The sequence below is a fragment of the Eumetopias jubatus genome, unplaced genomic scaffold (assembly GCF_037043125.1).
Source record: "Eumetopias jubatus isolate StellerSeaLion01/CBP00866 unplaced genomic scaffold, mEumJub1_p1.0 scaffold_6, whole genome shotgun sequence".
NCBI lineage: Eukaryota > Metazoa > Chordata > Mammalia > Carnivora > Otariidae > Eumetopias > Eumetopias jubatus.
The window spans coordinates 41,798,093-41,815,935 of record NW_028274812.1 but is presented as its reverse complement, the minus strand read 5'-3'; the positions used below and the strand labels follow the sequence as shown (position 1 = coordinate 41,815,935).

The following is a 17,843-nucleotide window of genomic DNA, read 5'->3' as shown; positions in this document are numbered from 1 at the left end:
TTTTTAAAGATTTTATTTATTTATTTGACAGATAGAGACACAGTGAGAGAGGGGAACACAAGAAGGGGGAGTGGGAGAGGGAGAAGCAGGCTTCCCACCGAGCAGGGAGCCCGATGTGGGACTCGATCCCGGGACCCCGGGATCATGACCCGAGCCGAAGGCAGACGCTTAACGACTGAGCCACCCAGGCGCCCCGATAATGAAGAATTTTTAAGAGTATAAACTCACAAAAGGGAGAATAGATGCAAAAATAACAGCTATATAATTTTATAAGCTAGAAAGCAAATAGATAAGCAGGAAATGACTCAGCAGACCTGAGAAAAACTAATCTTAAACTAGAAGAGGAGGAAGCTAAGAGCCAAGAGGAGAACCTGGTTTAAGTGACAGAATTGCCCCAAAGTTCACAAATCAGCAATCACAGATGCCACTAAAAATGGAGATGATCCCAGCTACGACTTGGGAATATATTCTCTGAAGAAATAAACAGGACTCTAGACTTGGAAACCAATGTTGTGGCAGGAAAAACATACTCAAAACAAAGATGTTACATAAATACTTGTACACTCAAGGCTAAGGCCATTACTTTAGCTTCTCCCTCCCTTAGCAACCAGACACAGACACCTAGGAAGTCACCCTTTCTGCCAGAAATGGATAGAGTCTTCTCTAGGAACTGGACCAGCCCCAAAAGAGAGATCAAACTTCTCAGACGCATCCTATAATTAAATTCACAGTCCTTATGTTATGTTCTTCTATTGCCAGCTTGGCTAAGTTGGGAGTTACATTTCCCCTTCTCTGTATGGTTCTCAGTTAGAACTGGCCAGGAGAAAACTTGCATGAAATTTGAGGACAAAAGTTAAGCAGTGGTCATTCCTCTCTAAATAATCAGAGCTAAATATCATGCCAGAAAGTGAAAAGTTCCTAATAGGTTCTGTGGGGTGCTCTGATCAGATGGCGGGGCACCCAATGGGGGGCATTGCAACTGGGGGGAGGGGCCTGGCAGCATGGGCTGTGAAAGAATTCACCCAAGGCAGAACAGAAGAGATTGAAGTTTATTGAATATATCACAAGTAAGCAGCCAGCAGGACAGCAAAGGAGGGACTGACTGTCAGGAGGCAGTGGTGAGGAGCCACAGTTATAAGACAGAATGAGGAAGATTGGAGACATATGGAATTTTCCTTTTTTTGGTAGTTCCTAAGATTACCTGTGCCTGGTTGTAATTGGTCAGTTAGAGCTTATGGCTATTTCCAGGTGGGTTGTTTAATGAGCTTGTTTGCATTAAGCTTGGTAATCACTGTGGGCCTTTTGCCCTGCTCAAGTTTCCATTGCTCAAGCCTATTGCCCAAAAGCAGCCTCTACAGGTTCCAGCTTGTCTCCCCCTCTCAACTCCATGTCTAGCACTTCTTCTCAACTGTAGGCCCTAGTAACAAATAGCATTCCCAGGCTTACTACCAGACACCTGGCAACAAACCTACAGAAACAGTCCAGAAATACTAGTTTACCACAGACCTCTTCCTGAGCTCCTGTTTTGTAGTCTTATTCTGATGGCTGGACATACCTGGTTTCCTAGATTCCCCTACAAATCCCAACTTGTCTGTGTTTCACAGTGCTGAAGAAGAACTTGCTAGAGACTTCAGTGATCTGCCAGTCCTTCACTTCCAGGACCCCCTTATAGTCTATTTCTATAGCTCCTCCCACACTTATTTAAGTCTAATCCCTACAACAAATATCTCAACATTTATAGACTTACAGAGTTCATAGGCCCAACCATGTGCTGTTTCCAGTCAGCTTTCTAATCCCCTACTCATTTGCCTGACCAAGAATCTGGGAAATGCCTCTAATAGGAAAGGCTTCTAATAGGAAAGACCTAAAACAAGCAAACAAAAAAAACCCAGTTTATAGCAAACAGAGGAAAAATACCCTTCCTCCCCCCAAATACTCTCATAAATCTCCTGTGAGAGAAAAGAGATAATATTGCAGACACAAAACAGGACAGGATTCTATTATAAACAAATATTCAGACAGCAAAAAGAGCTCTGGGAATTAGAAATATGACAGTAAATTAAAAAAAAAAAAACCTCATCAGAACCAAAAAATAACATTGAAGCCATTCTTAGAAGGTAGAACAAAAAAATAAATTGATGAAGAAAATATTAAAAAAAAATAGAAGTCTAATCCAGAGAATCCAGTATCTGAAAACAAGAAGTTTGAAAAGGTGAGAAAAGAAGCAGAAAGAAAAAAATCAAAATCAAATAATTCAAGAAAAAAAAAACCCAGAACTGAAGAGTTTCTAGATTAAAAGCGTTCATACACTGGCTGATGGAATGGATGAAGGCACTATGTCAAGGTACATTCCTTGAAATTCCACAACACTGGAGAAAAGAGAAGATCCTAAGATCTTCTTAAGAATAAAACATGTTCACATACAAAGCACGAAAAGTTAAAAATGGGTTTAGACATCTAAACATCAAGAATGGAGCAATGTCTTTAAATTTCGAAGGAAAATCCTTTCTCATATACAATTCTATACCATCATCACTTTTTTTGTTCTCATGATTTGAAATATATATTCGATATTCCTCTGTTTCTAGCACAGAGCTTCTAAAACCCTTGGAATTTCCAGGATAGAAAGCCCAAGGTGTCCTTTTTTCTGTTAATGAGCTGACTTTTGGAAAGCTTCTAAAGTATGGCCCTGGTTGCCAGTGGAGCCAATCATGTGATTAGAGGGTTGGAACTTTCAGCGCCCCCCTCCCCCAAACCCCCATGCCTCCCACTTCCCACACCCCCCATAAGGGGAGAGGATCTGAAGGTTGAATCAATCATCAATGGCCAATTATTTGATCAATCATGCCTAGATAGTGAAGCCTTCATAAAGCACAAAAGGACAGGGTTTAAAGAGCTTTCAGTTTGGTGAAGACATGAGGACATATAAATGCAAGGAGAGTGGCATGCCCAGAGAGATCATGGAAGATGTGCACCCCTTCCCTACCTTGTATTATACATCTCTTCCATCTAGCTATTTCTGAATTATATTGTTTTTAGATAAAACTGGTAATCTAGTAAGAAAAAATGTTTCTCTGAGTTCTCTGAACTGCTCTAGCAAATTAATCAAGCCCAAGAAGGGGTTCTTTGGACCCTCCATTCTATAGCCCAGATCCTTGGTCAGAAGCACAGGTGATAACCAGGACTTGTGATTGGCATCTGAAGTGGGGGTGGGTAGGCCTGAGGAAGGGTGAGGTCTGAGCCCTTAATTGTGGGATCTGATGCTATTTCCAGGCAGATAGTGTTAGAATTGAGTTAAACTGTAGAAAACCCAACTGCTTTCAGAGAATTGTTGGTGATCTGGGGAAAAAAACCCACATACTGGAATTGTCAAAACTTTTACTTAACCATCTTTCTAGAAGCTGCCTGAAAGGGTGAGTGAGTTAAATTCTTTCTTGGCCATGTATAAAAGTCTCTCCACAGTGAACAGATAACATCTTAGAAAATAATGGAACCATTGCTTTTTTGATAAGATCTATAATACTTATAATGTATGACAGAGATTGAATGATATGTCAATGAATAAATGACCTAGGTTAACATGAATCATTATATTAAAACTCAGTGCCTCACTTTTAACCAACATCTTAGCAAAAGATGTCTGATTCCTGCAGAGTGCGATGCCTAAAACACATACTCACACAATCTGTGCAAATGAGAGGATTTATGTTGATAAACTGATATGTAAATATACATGTAAATAGAATATCTTCAGGAGTTGGATATTATAAGAAGCTGGTAATAGTGCTTGCAACTCTGAGGGTAGGAAACCAGTTGACTTGGGGAAAGGAATGTGAGAAAGACTTACTTTTCGTAACCAGGGCACATGGATGCAGGAGACCTGGCTCTGGGGTTCCCAAACAAAGTTCAGTCACTTGCCGCTGACAAAATCCAAAGGCAGAGAGACAAGTGTTGGTGAAACAAGAAAGGAATTTATTTCAGTGAAGTGAACACCAGGAAGATAGCAGACTAATGTCTCAAAAACTGTCTCCAAAGTGCCGAAAATACTTCTAGGTTTATAAAGTAAGGAAAATATGAGACAAAGTTCGTTTGGTACATGCTGGTAGGCGGTAAAGATCAGGTCGATCATTGTCTTGGAATCAATCATACACTATCTTTTTTTAAAAGATTTTATTTTTTCTTTATCAGAGAGAGAGCAAGCACACACAAGCAGGGGGAGCGGCAGGCAGAGGGAGAAGCAGGGTTCCTGCTGAGCAGGGAGCCCGATGCAGGGCTCAATCCCAGGACACTAGGATCATGACCTGAGCTGAAGGCAGACACTTAACTGACTGAGCCACCCAGGCATCCCAGTCCTGCAGGGTCTCGTTGGCTCCAGAAATTCCTTATTGCTTGAAGGGGTAGTTTTGGTTCCATCAGGGGATGCTTTGCCTGCTGAGTCTTTTGCCTGAGTTAAGAGATAAGCTGGAACGAAGGAACTTAATCAATTAGAAAGTACAGACTGAGGTCAAAATGGAGGTAGCTAAAGTCATCTTTCATTTGCTGTTAGCATTTTGTTGCCTCTGAATTTTGGACCATGCACGTATTACCTATTACAGCAATCAAAATCACACACACACCCGAGAAAAAGAATGGCTTTAGCCTTCTCAATAGCCAGTGGAAGATAAAAGGCAATGGAATAACGCATTCAAAATTCTAATGGAAAATTGGCACATATTGTGGTATGTATGGAATTATTACCTAGAATTCCATACATAGTCAAACTATCAATCAAGCATGAGAATAGAATAAAAATATTTAGATATTTTCCAGCATGAAAGACCTCAAAATGTGCTTCCTGGGTACCATTTCTTAGAAAGCTACTAGAAAATATATTTGAACAATTGAACAGATAAACCTAGAAAGAGAAACATGGGGTTATAGAAAATAGAAAATCCAGCTCAGGACAGAGACAAAGGGAATCCTCAGGTGAAGGGTGATTCCAGAATTCACCACTGGAGCCAAGCCTCATAGATATCCAATCCAGTTAGAGCTGGTAAAAGACTTCAGAAACCCCCAGGAGAAACTGCTTCCCAAAGATGAAATGACTAGAGCCCCTAGTGCATTAGAAAATGCTGAGAGGAATTTTAGAAAACTGGTTTGTGCCATTCCTGGTCCTGCTTGCTCTCTGATGCATTCTTTGCCTTTCCCCTGCTCTACTCTGTGTTTCAAGAGGGATGGCCCCTGAAGATTGACTTTCCCAGGCCTCTATGTTACCATGTGTCTTAGTCTATTCAAGCTGCTATAGCAAGAAAACACAGACTGGGTGGCTTATAGACAACAGAAATTTATTTCTCATAGTTCTGGAGGCTAGAACTTCAAGATCAGGGTGTCAGCATGGTTGGGTGAGGGCCCTCTTTGGGGTCACAGATTTCTCGCTCTATCCTTACATGGTGGAAGGGACAAGAGCTCTCTCTTGGACTTATTTTATAAGGACATTAACTTCATTCTTGAGGGCTCCAGCCCCATGGCTTAATCACTTCCCAAAGGCTCCCCTTCCCCCCAGTGCTATCAGAGATCGCTAGGATTTTAACGTATGAGTGGTGCAGGGACACAAACATTCAGACCATTGTAACAAGCAAATGACTGAAGCCACTGGAGACAGTTGAAAGAGAGGAAAGGAGGAAAAATCAGATGATTTATTTTCCTCCTTCTCTATCTTGGGCAGCTTCTTTAGCAATATTGGTGTTTCCTTTTTGGTTCCAGCTCTTTTTGGATGTGGAAGCCATGGCTTCAGACCCTGGGGTACAGCAACACCACCCTCTTTTTTCTCTTTAGCATAAAGGTGCTCGTAACTTTCTGCTGTTGCTAAATTTTTCAGTTACTCTACTGCACTCTATTAGCTTCTCAGCTTCTGCCTGCATTCCAATTCCACACATTAAATTCCCTTTATTGTAAATACTGAAAGTGATTTCTTTTTTCCTGATGAAACTTAGATTGACAACACGGTTGAATTACAAAGAAGTACCTAGAACTCTAAGAAAAATAAAGCAAAGTAATTAATAGCAAATAAAAAAAAACTGTGGAGGGAGAAGGTGTTCATATTTTACTTTTTGGCTCAGCTCATTTTTATTTAAATGGTCTAAATAATGCAAATAATGAATAATAATCTAACAAATATTAGTTGCACTTTTAATAACCCAAATCCTCCAATCTGATAGACCAGATCATAGGATTTCTCCCCCAGAGTAGAAAAAAGAATTCCTTCTACTTATAATAGCTAGGATGTCTTGCAGTCCTGTTGTAGAAGGAGAATATGATATAGAGGAAGTAAAAGGAAAGCCCTTCCCTTTGGATATGGTGGGGGGGGGGGCGGGGAAAGAAGAGAGGGAAAGGAAGTGTGGGTAGTAATCTGATCCACCTCCTCTAATCTCCTTTCCAGAGAGGACAAGTTAGGGTAAATTTCAAATGCAGGAGACTTCTTTCTTCTCTATCTTTGGAACTCTGAAAGGAGACCCATCTCTCAGAACCAGAGGCAGGCCATGCCAAGTAAACTTGGCGGCAATTCTGAATTCTAGCTGGGAGCTTGTAAGGAGTGGCTGCTGTGTAAGGATGAGGGTTCTCAAAGCTGGAGATTGAAGAACAGACCACTCTGACTGGATTTTAGGAATTTAGGCAGCATTAATGAGTGCCAAGCTGAGACCAAGTCGATATGGAGAGAATACCAGGTCCTCACTGAGTTGAGGATCAAGAGAGAACGAGCTCATTGCCATAATTGTCAGCACTGGATTTCAGCAGTGGGCACAGCCCAGAAATGAAATAAACCAGCCAGAACACTCCTAAAGACCAGGCTGAAGCCAAGGATATCCTGTTTCCCTCTATTTGTTGCATGTCCTAAGGTCCAATAACCCCTTTCCCCAAAAAAGTACCGCTTGGGAGGAACCCAAAAATGAAGCAGAATCCTGGAAGATTATGAATAATGCAAGATAAACTGGGTTTTTACCTAAAGAGAAAAATTAAATCATAGGACCCTACTGCTTCAAGTTGATGTGCATTAAATTTGGTTTATAGAGGGTTTTTTTTTTTTTTCCCTCACTACCTAGGAGACTTAAAGCTCTTTTACTTTGCACATCTGAGTTGTAGTGGAGTCCATTTACCACCTCACAATACAGAAGTTGAGCTGCAGAAGATGTCATCCATGAAGAGACTGAAGCACAGACCATGCTGACACCCTGATCTTGAAGTTCTAGCTTAAATGTCCTTGCCAAAGCTGAAGCTGAAAAAAGAAGGGCAATTTTAACTACATTTGACCTTAGTAGAAAGCTGGCCCTCTTTGCCAAATACAAGTGTCTTGATTCCTCGGCAAGGGCCCTTCTCCCTACATTTGACTGTCCAGTCACTACCTTTTCTCTCCCAGCCCCAACTTCTAGTTAGTATGCAGCTCTTTATTCTGCTCAGGCCCATGTGTCTGATGCTTCTTACAGGGATAGCTTGCTTTAAAAAATTACAGTTACACAGGGTGCCTGGTTGGCTCAGCCCATTAAACGTTTGCCTTCAGCTCAGGTCATGGGTATCGGGGCTCCCTGAGCAAGGAGTCTGCTTCTCTCTCTCCCTCTGCCCCTGCCCACCCCCACCTCCACTCATCCTTTCTCTCTCTCAAATAAATAAATAAATAAATAAATAATCTTTTTAAAAAATAATTAAAAATTACAGACAGCTAAAAGGTTATTTTATAGCAGGCCACCTATGAAAACAAGTCAAGGAGGAACCCAAAGTCACTGACAGATTCACATCAGATGTCTTTGGCGAGAATGGAATGTAGGAAAGAGAAAATTCCAAGCCACAATCCCGCTTGGAGTGTTCTATTAATAGTGATACAACTTTCCCAGTTTAAGGTTTATAATGGCAGTACAACTCTGGTGAAAATGTAAGTGGAGAATATATCAGCTGACAAGAGACTATCTTCACCAAGAGTGATCCCTCAGACTTTTGACAACTGCTTCAATGTATGGATGGTCAAAACAGAATAGTTATTAGATACATGAGGATTCTGAACATAAGGCATTCCCCTCCCCCTCCACCACTTACTTCCTTTTACATTGGAGGTGCTCCTGGGCATCAAAGACCTAATTACTTTAACTGTTACTCTTTCTGTGTTTAAAAATTATTTGATTCCTACTCAGTGCAGACCTTCAATAAAACTGTGTGGTCTTGAGATAATACTTGGTAATTTATAGCATTCTGTTAGATACATTCTTTCCTGTTATTCTCACGATACTCTCTGTGATAGATGTTACAGATCAGAAACTGTGGTTCAGAGAATTAAAGTGATTTCTCCAAGGTCACGTAACTGGAACTTGAGGAGCTGGGATTCAAAACAGAGTCTTCCAACTGCAAATCCTTTTCCACATGGATTCATTCCTGAATTTATGTGATTTATAACAAGGTAATGACTCCCTAACCTTGACTCTGCCCTAGCAAATTATTCATACTTTTCTTTATCATCAAAAAGTAGTTTGTCAAGAATCACTGTCAAAAATTCTTAATCTGATGAACTGTATTGCCCTTCCAAATTTAACTCTATACTAAATTATGCAGACAGAGATTCCTTGGCCTGCAGGCTTGAGATTTTGAAATTTTCTGAAGTGCCTAACAGACCTTTTTGATCCATCACATTTAGTCACATCAATCATATCACCTCGAAGAACACATTGTAAAGAAAATAATGTAATGTGATTGATGTGAACAGATGTGACATGGGACAATTAAGTTTCCGTTTAAGGACCCAAGGAAAAAAACACCTGATGCTCTATAGGGTTCACTAAACAAAGACTCCATTGCTAACAATATAAATACAATTTATAGGCTTTGTTTTCCCAAGTGGTAGAGAGAAGAAATACAATATATGTAAATAGTATAATGTGTGTTTATCCACCATGCATGGGCAGAAAATTTCCTCTGAGTGTCTGAAATCTAGTATTTCCTATTGCATTCTGGAGCCAAGTCTAACTTAGCAATGCTAATCCACAGGGAAAAAACTGTTTTAAGAAATAAATTATCATTATTATACATATGGATGAGAGCATATTAAAATGATTCAATATATTCTTTTAAGAAAAATAAAGGATTTTAATAGATTTGAAATATAAATGATATTTTGTTGGGAATATTTTTAAAGCATTTTAGATGGTGAATTTTTAAAAGGTATTTACGTTATTACCAAAGGTTGTGATCGTTACTTTCAAGGTCTTCTTTTTGTTGAGCTTTACTTCATAATTTAAGCCTATGTAAAACAACCATCAAAACAGGTATATACATATATGTACATCGATATTTTAAGCTTCCACATGTTTTCCTGGGATTTTTTCCCCATTATATATTGAAAGATGTAATGCATTTGTATATTTAATATCTTGGTAGAAAGAATATTTATAATCAACCCAATGTTTTTAAAGCATATCTTTATTGTCCCTTTTTCTTTCTCCCTTTTCTATCTCTATTACTCTTTCTGTCTTGCTTTCCTCTTTTCCTCTTTCAATTTCTCAATTATTTCTTTTACAAAAGGACCCCCCAGGATCCCAGCGGCTGGCTCTCAGATGCTGTACTTCGGGCCACTCGTATGCACCCTTAGTGCTTCCTGAGAAGCCTGTGGCACAGACGAAACTATCCAGACAGACCATTCCACATCAAGGTAGTTTGTGACCTTGGCCATGTGACTGAATGCCTGTGCCTGAGGTTTCTTATCTTTATACTTGAGATAATTACAGCTATAGATCTGATGCAGTAATTTGTGGGAATTAAATTAGGCAATTCTGAAGTGCTTAACAAATTTAGTAGTTGTCCTAGATGCTCAATATGTTAGTTTCTTTTCTTGATTAGTTAAGGGATTGACAGTTTAATCTTTTTGTTGAAGCTACTGTTTTATCTCCCAATTGTATATCTTATTTCTCTTCATTAATGCCCAAGAAAAGGGATGAAGATGAAAGCTAAAGGCTGCTTCTCCTCTCTGCTTTCTCTAATTTAATGTAAGTGCATACCAGGAAGTATTCATCATGGTGCCATACCCCATGAGAACTAAAGAAAAATAAAACAATTTATGGAGGTGAAAATTGGGGGAAGGAGTGGAGAGGTATTATAATTAAGAGACAAAATGTTGTATATGGCATCCCAGACTCTTTACAGTAATTCCATTCACACAGTCAAACTCTTCGCCTCTCTTCCCAAGAAGTACCTACTTCAGCCACACAGGAAGGCTTTCCAGGGCCCAGACTTTCCTATCTGGGCTGTTGCACATTCCACTGTTTTTATCTATAATGCCCTTTTCTCTTTTCCACCTATCAAAATTCTACTCACTCTTTGCAAACCATCTCAAATGTTACCTCCTCTGGGAGGCTTCCCCTTCTTCTGTCAGATGAGATTAATTACTGCCTCTCTGGCTCCACAGCTTGCTTGTAACACTACTGTAGCCCCCGTGTTCTTTTGACAGTCTCCCCTACAAAACTTCTTTAAATGAAATCTTGTCTTACTAATTTATTTAGCCCTAGCAAGAAAATTCAGTAAATTTTTATAGAGGTTTAGAACTATAAATATCTAGGTAGTAACCATCCTACAGTCACATTGTTCTTAACATTTATTTAAGATAATAGAAGGATGTTGAGAATTTAAGGCATTTCTTTCAACTTGCCTGTGTAGCACCCAACTTAAAAGATTCCCTCGTGTGAGCACAGTAACTAACAAGAAGAGATGTTTGGAGAAAGCACTTAAATGGGAGATTGGAAATCTGATTCTGTCCCAGCTTTGCTACTCACTAACTGCATTACCTTCAGAAAATCATGTCTTTGGGCTACAATGAACTCATCTGTAAAATAAGAACTTAAGCTAGCTGATTTCTTTTTCAGCTGTAATACTCTACCATTCTACAAATACCAGTCCTAAGATTTTACCATTACAGTACTTTCATCCAAGGACTTACCCTGAGAACACTGAGCTCAAATGAAAGTTTAAAGTAAGACGAGGGTGGTGACTTCAAAACAAATAGAAAAGAATTATATGCGAACAGGATGCTCTGCCATCCCTTTTTTTCTGAAAAGCTTGGGAAAAACAGAAATGTTGACATGTGGTCTTGGTATGCCATCAATGAATGCCTTAGCACAGGGTCCATAGAAGAAAGCCAGAGATGGAAATTCCTATTCAAATGACTTATTGGGGGAGTGTCCTCAGGAGAAGCAAAGTGAAGGCAAAAGAATAAGGCAGGGAAAAACGAAGCTCAGCAGTGATGCTGAACAATAGTTTCAGTCTGATCCCATGGAGAAGCTCCGGGACATGAATTACACCACAAATTTGACTCACCTTGAGGCAAGGGGGCTGACCTTTGGATTCCTTTGTCATTGGCCAAGGTTGGGAGGGGCTAGCCTCCAAGATAGGTGAGGTGGGTCCTGGCTACCACTTGACCTAAGGCAATTCTCCGGAAAGAGAAAGGGGAAGCTTTGAGTTGTTAGTAGTTAACAGAGTCCTTGTAGGATGCATGCTTATAGGCTGATAAAACAAATCTAGGCAGGTACCAACACCATTCTCTGATTAAAATCCCTTTGCTTTCCAGAGCAGAAGCAAGCACTAAAGAAGTAAAAGCATTTCCATGTTTGAGGAATAATTTACATAGTAGGATATTCTAAGTTGTGAGTGTAGCCATTCATTTCTTCATATATTCAATTAATAAACATTTCTTGAGTCCTGCTTACTATGACCCACTCCAGCAAACAATGTGACCGTGTTTGAGTCAGATGCCCTTGAATATAACAGTCTAATGGTTTTTATTGATTTAGTATAAGAAACCATACTTTTCAACAGAAGAGTTCATCACTAGGTGGGATGGATCCATGTATTATCCTTTTGGCAAAAGACCTCCGAAGAAGTGAATGGATAGCTTAGACTGAGCTACCTGTACCAGAAGGTAGATCTGAACCTACCAGAACCCTCAACCAGTGACCTGTTGGTATCAAGACCCAGGAGCCATGGATATTACTTTTGTAAAAATAGAGCTCTCGGCAGTATAAGGGCCTCTCTATGGCATTACAGAACACACAGCTTTTCGAATTCTTGTACTCTGTAAGTTGTATATTAGGAGTTTGGTTCTTTCCTCTTGGTAAAATTTCTTTTGGGTTGTGTATGGTAACCATATTTGCAGGTAAGGAAGTTGTTGCCAGCCTACTGGAATATGCAGAGTGTTCACTACAACCCTCAATGTAACCAAGGTCTTATGGGTCCCAGATGTTTCTAACAGATCGAAAAACTCATATTTAAATCAAAGAATAACTCCAAGGTTTCTGGCATGATTGAATAAGGGATTCGAGTACCAGTAAGTCAGAAAGAAAATACTCAAAGAGGAGATTTGGAAGACAAGCATTTGAATTGGCTCTAAGAACTTAACAGCTCTTCCTCATTCATGCAGATATCTCATACGAGGGTGCCTCTTGTGTAAGGCTTTGTTTCTTGAGTGTGATAACTCCTTTTTTTTTTTATTAACATATAATGTATTATTTGTTTCAGGGGTACAGATCTGTGATTCATCAGTCTTGTACAATTCACAGCACTCACCATAGCACAGACCCTCCCAATGTCCATCACCCAGTCACCTCATCCCTCCCACCCCCCTCCACTCCAGCAACCCTCAGTTTGTTTCCTGAGATTAAGAGTCTCTTATGGTTTGTCTCTCTCTCTGGTTTCCTCTTATTTCATTTTTCCCTCCCTTCCCCTATGATCCTGTCTTCTTTCTCAAATTCTTCATATCAGTGAAATCATAAGATATTTATCTTTCTCTGATTGACTTATTTCACTTAGCATAATACTCTCTAGTTCCATCCACACTGTTGCAAATGATAAGATTTCATTTTTTGATGACTGCATAATATTCCATTGTGTGTGTGTATATATATATATATATATATATATATATATATATATATATATATATACCACTTCTTTATCCATTCATCCATTGATGGACATCTAGGATCATTCCATAGTTTGGCTATTGTGAACAAGGAAGAAATAGAAAACCTGAACAGACCCATAACCAGTAAAGAAATTGAAGCAGCCAAATGGCTTCCCCGGGGGAATTCTATCAAACATTTAGAGAAGAATTAATACCTATTCTTCTGAAACAGTTCCAAAAAGTAGAAATGCAAGGAAAACTTCCAAAATCATTTTATAAGGCCCCCCATTACCTTGATCCCAAAACCAGACAAAGACCCCATCAGACAGAACCACAGACCAATATCTCTGATGAACATGGATGCAAAAATTCTCACCAAAATACTAGCCAATAGGATCCAACAGTACATTAAAAAGATTATTCACCACGACCAAGTAGGATTCATTCCTGGGCTGCAAGGCTGGTTCAACATCCTCAAATCAATCAATGTGATAAAATACATTAATAAAAGAAAGAACAAGAACCATATGATCCTCTCAATAGATGCAGAAAAAGCATTTGACAAAGTACAACATCCTTTCTTGATCAAAACTCTTCAGAGTATAGGTATAGAGGGTACATACCTCAATATCATAAAAGCCATCTATGAAAAACCCACAACAAATATCATACTCACTCTCAGCTTTTCCCCTAAGGTCAGGAAAATGACAGGGATGTCCACTATCACCACTGCTGTTCAACATAGCACTAGAATTCCTAGCCTCAGCAATAAGACAACAAAAAGAAATAAAAGGCATCTGAATCGGCAAAGAAGTGAAACTCTCACTTTTTGCAGATGATATGATACTTTATGTGGAAAACCCAAAAGACTCCACCCCAAAACTGCCAGGACTCATACAGGAATTCAGTAAAGTGGCAGGATATAAAATCAATGCACAGAAATCAGTTGCATTTCTATACACCACCAACAAGACAGAAGAAAGAGAAATTAAGGAGTCGATCCCATTTACAATTGCACCCAAAACCATAAGATATCTAGAAATAAATCTAACCAAAGAGGCAAAGAACCTGTACTCAGAAAACTATAGAATACTCATGAAAGAAATTGAGGAAGACACAAAGAAATGGAAAAACGTTCCATGCTCATGGATTGGAAGAACAAATATTGTGGAAATGTCTATGCTACCTAGAGCAATCTACACATTTAATGCAATCCCAATCAAAATACCATCCACTTTTTTCAAAGAAACAGAACAAATAATCCTAAAATTTGTGTGGAACCAGAAAAGACCCCAAATAGCCAGAGGAATGTTGAAAAAGAAAAGCAAAGCTGGTAGCATCTCATTTCTGGACATCAGGCTCTATTACAAAGCTGTAATCACCAAGAGAGTATGGTACTGGCACAAAAACAGACACATAGATCAATGGAACAGAATCGAGAGCCCAGAAATGGACCCTCAACTCTATGGTCAACTCATCTTCAACAAAGCAGGAAAGAATGTCCAGTAGAAAAAAGACAGTCTCTTCAACAAATGGTGTTGGAAAATTGGACAGCCACATGCAGAAGAATGAAACTGGACCATTTCTTTACACCACACACAAAAATAGACTCAAAATGGTTGAAAGACCTCAATGTGAGACAGGAATCCATCAAAATCCTTGAGGAGAACACAGGCAGCAACCTCTTCGACCTCAGCAGCAGCAATTTCTTCCTAGAAACATTGCCAAAGGCAAGGGAAGCAAGGGCAAAAATGAACTATTGGGACTTCATCAAGATAAAAAGCTTTTGCACAGCAAAGGAAACAGTCCACAAAACCAAAAGACAACTGACAGAATGGGAGAAGGTATTTGCAAAAGACATAGCAGATAAAGGGCTAGTATCCAAAATCTATAAAGAACTTATCAAACTCAACACCCAAAGAACAACTAATCCAATCAAGAAATGGGCAGAAGACATGAACAGACATTTCTGCAAGAAAGACATCCAAATGGCCAAAAGACACATGAAAAAGTGCTCAAAACCTCACTCGGCATCAGGGAAATCCAAATCAAAACCTCAATGAGATACCACCTCACACCAGTTAGAATGGCTAAAATTAACAAGTCAGGAAATGACAGGTGTTGGCGAGGATGCGGAGAAAGGGGAACCCTCCTACACTGTTGGGAATGCAAGCTGGTGCAGCCACTCTGGAAAACAGTACGGAGTTTCCTCAAAAAGTTGAAAATAGAGCTACCCTATGACCCAGCAACTGCACTACTGGGTATTTACCCCAAAGATACAAATGTAGTGAGCAGAAGGGGCACCTGCACCCCAATGTTTGTAGCTGCAATGATAACTCCTAACATCGTCTCTAGTTCATTCGTTTCATTTCTTACTCTTTTCTCCCTATAATTGTGAAGTTTCAAGCTGTTTCTTGTGTCTTTAGGCACTTTGCCTGGCATTGTGATGTTATCTTTTTGATGTTATCCTTCTTTTATGAACTAGGACTAGCCTTAACCTTTCTATTCATAGCCTTGAATAGTGAAACCCCAGACCAAGAAGAGCCCCAGATTCCCCACTCACCAAGAAAGAAAGTTCTTTTATTTGAGCTCTCAAGTCTTCAGGACATTTGGATCTCTAAAATAGTGGTTCTCAGTCAGGGGCAATTTTGCCCCTGGGGACATCTGGCAATTTCTGGAGACATTTTTGATTGTCACAGTTTGGGGAGAAGAGTGCTACTGATTTCTAGAGTACTACTAGGGATCCTCAAATCTAGGATACTAAGCATGTTAGCCTTTCTCACTTTGAGGCTCCACGAGTTGACTCTTCTCTTACCGGGGTTGTGAAATCATTTCTTCCAGATAATAAGAAGACTTCTATTTTTATTAACAAATGCCTCTCCAATGTCATGCTCATTCTACTTCCAGCTGCCAATGAAGAGCAAGAAGTGGCCAACGTGGTCCTTAGGGGACTCGCTGCTTACTCTCCATGGTCTGATTCCTCCCTCTAGTGGTAAATATTGCAAATGCAGCTGCAAGGACAGAATTCCCCATTCTGCAATAGGAGGGTGGTAATGGGAATTGGTGTGCAGTGTTTAACTAATTATCTATCTCCTGTCCCCTCAATTTCCAAACTCAAACATATTTTGGAAACATAATAGAACTTTAAGAAAATACATGAGATCACCTTGAAAGAAATGTTATTTATTCAGTTACAGTGTAAAAGTTATGCACTTTTCATGAAGATGGAAATGAAAACCTACCTCTATCAAGTGTAGTTCATCTGTGTTCCTTCAGCATTTTAGGAACCATCCCTGAGAATCTAAGCATGAATTTGAGCTCAGACATTTACTAACTGTGTGATCCTGTACAAGTAAATTTTCAAATCCTTAGTTCCTTTATTTGTTTAAAAAAAAAATTCCTTCATCTGTTTAATAGTACCTATCCTATGGGGTTTAGTGTGGAGTGAAGTATTGTGTGTAAATCACTAAGAATGGTGTTTGACATTCAATAAATGTCAGATATAATGACTATTAAGTTATCTGCACACACTAAGTTCTGGGTTTAGACAGGCAGCCATCCATCACCTTTTGATTTGCATTAGGTGGCCAAAGTAAGAAGTGTGCAGTGCCTCTCCTCTGGCCTGTTCAGAAACTACCCCAGGCCTTTGCAGCACAGATCTGTCTGCTTTGTGACCCGTTATAGACAATCTTCCATGGTTATCATAGACAACTGAATCAGAGGCCAGGTTAGTGGCCTACTCTACTATTTAGTTCTGACTCCTAACCAAGAGATTGAATGGACTGACTAGCTCTTGATCTCAAGTCTAGAAGAGTCCATTACATAAATCAGTGACCTGGAAGGAACGATGACTCCCCCAGCAACTCTGAATGGATTTGACTTCACTGGGACCATATTCAACACCATCTACCAGTTACTGCTTCTCCTCCCCCTTTATCACTCAAGGGGACACGCAGGTACTTGAGATCTAATTCAGAAACCACTGTAATACAGAAAGGTTGGGGGCAGGGTGGGGTGGATGGGAAGTGGGAACTTCAGATGCAAATACAGTTGGTAAAACTGCAAGAAAAGCAAGGAAATGATTATCATTAAAACTGATTGTAATTCCTGTAAGGAGTAGGAGAGTGCATGCTGGGCTTCTTGGGTGGGTATTACATTCTTTTGACATAGGGGGTCATTTTCTAATTATTTGTTGAACTGTACTGTTAATTGTTACATACTCTTTTCTATATATGTTACATTTCACAATTAAAAAGTTAAATATGCTAATTCAAATACCCTAATGGCACAGAGTGATATTGTGAGGAAAAACTGGTATTAGTGACTGAATCTCTCAAAAGAATTGGACACTGAATGTGAGGACGTTTTAATAATATTTTAATCAGCATATTTTGCTTATATTTTCTTTGGGTACATGCCTAGAAGTAATATATGATAAAAATATGTATCTAATTCCAAAATAATTATTCCAATACATATAAAGTCAACATCCCAAGTTAACAATAAATAAAATAAGTACTAATAAAAAAGGATTTACAATAAAAATGAGAGAAAAGTTCTCTTGTATCCATTGAACCTCTTTACCATCACCCAGCACCCTTACATACTAACCCAGTCAGCCTTATATAATCAAGATTACTGCCTCCAGCTGGCCTTTAAGGCCATTCTGCATTTTCTTCCAGCAGAATTTGCTCTGGAAACCTCTGCCTACTTTTTTTTTCTCATGAAAGTTGGCCACAGCAATCTCCTCTGAACCTTGGAAGCATTACCTCCCCCAATAATGTTCTCTCATGAGCTGAAGTTTCAGGGGGTGGCAGCCACAAATTCTTGCCAGAAAATCCTTTGACCAGAAAACTTCGTAACCGTTTATTCCACCTGAGCCAGCAGAATGAATAAAAATTATTCATAAATGAATGTGCTGAAAATAAATCAACTC

The 17,843-nt window shown here is 39.4% G+C and overlaps 1 long non-coding RNA gene across 1 annotated transcript in view; it reads left to right on the top strand.

The window, feature by feature from the left end:
* The window catches only part of LOC148164056 (uncharacterized), a 41,872-nt gene extending 33,534 nt beyond the window's left edge, over positions 1-8,338 (top strand). Inside the window, exon 3 of the long non-coding RNA XR_015768310.1 lies at positions 8,267-8,338. This is a non-coding gene — a long non-coding RNA (uncharacterized LOC148164056). The remainder of the gene's footprint in view (positions 1-8,266) is intronic.
* Positions 8,339-17,843: the final 9,505 nt, after the last annotated feature.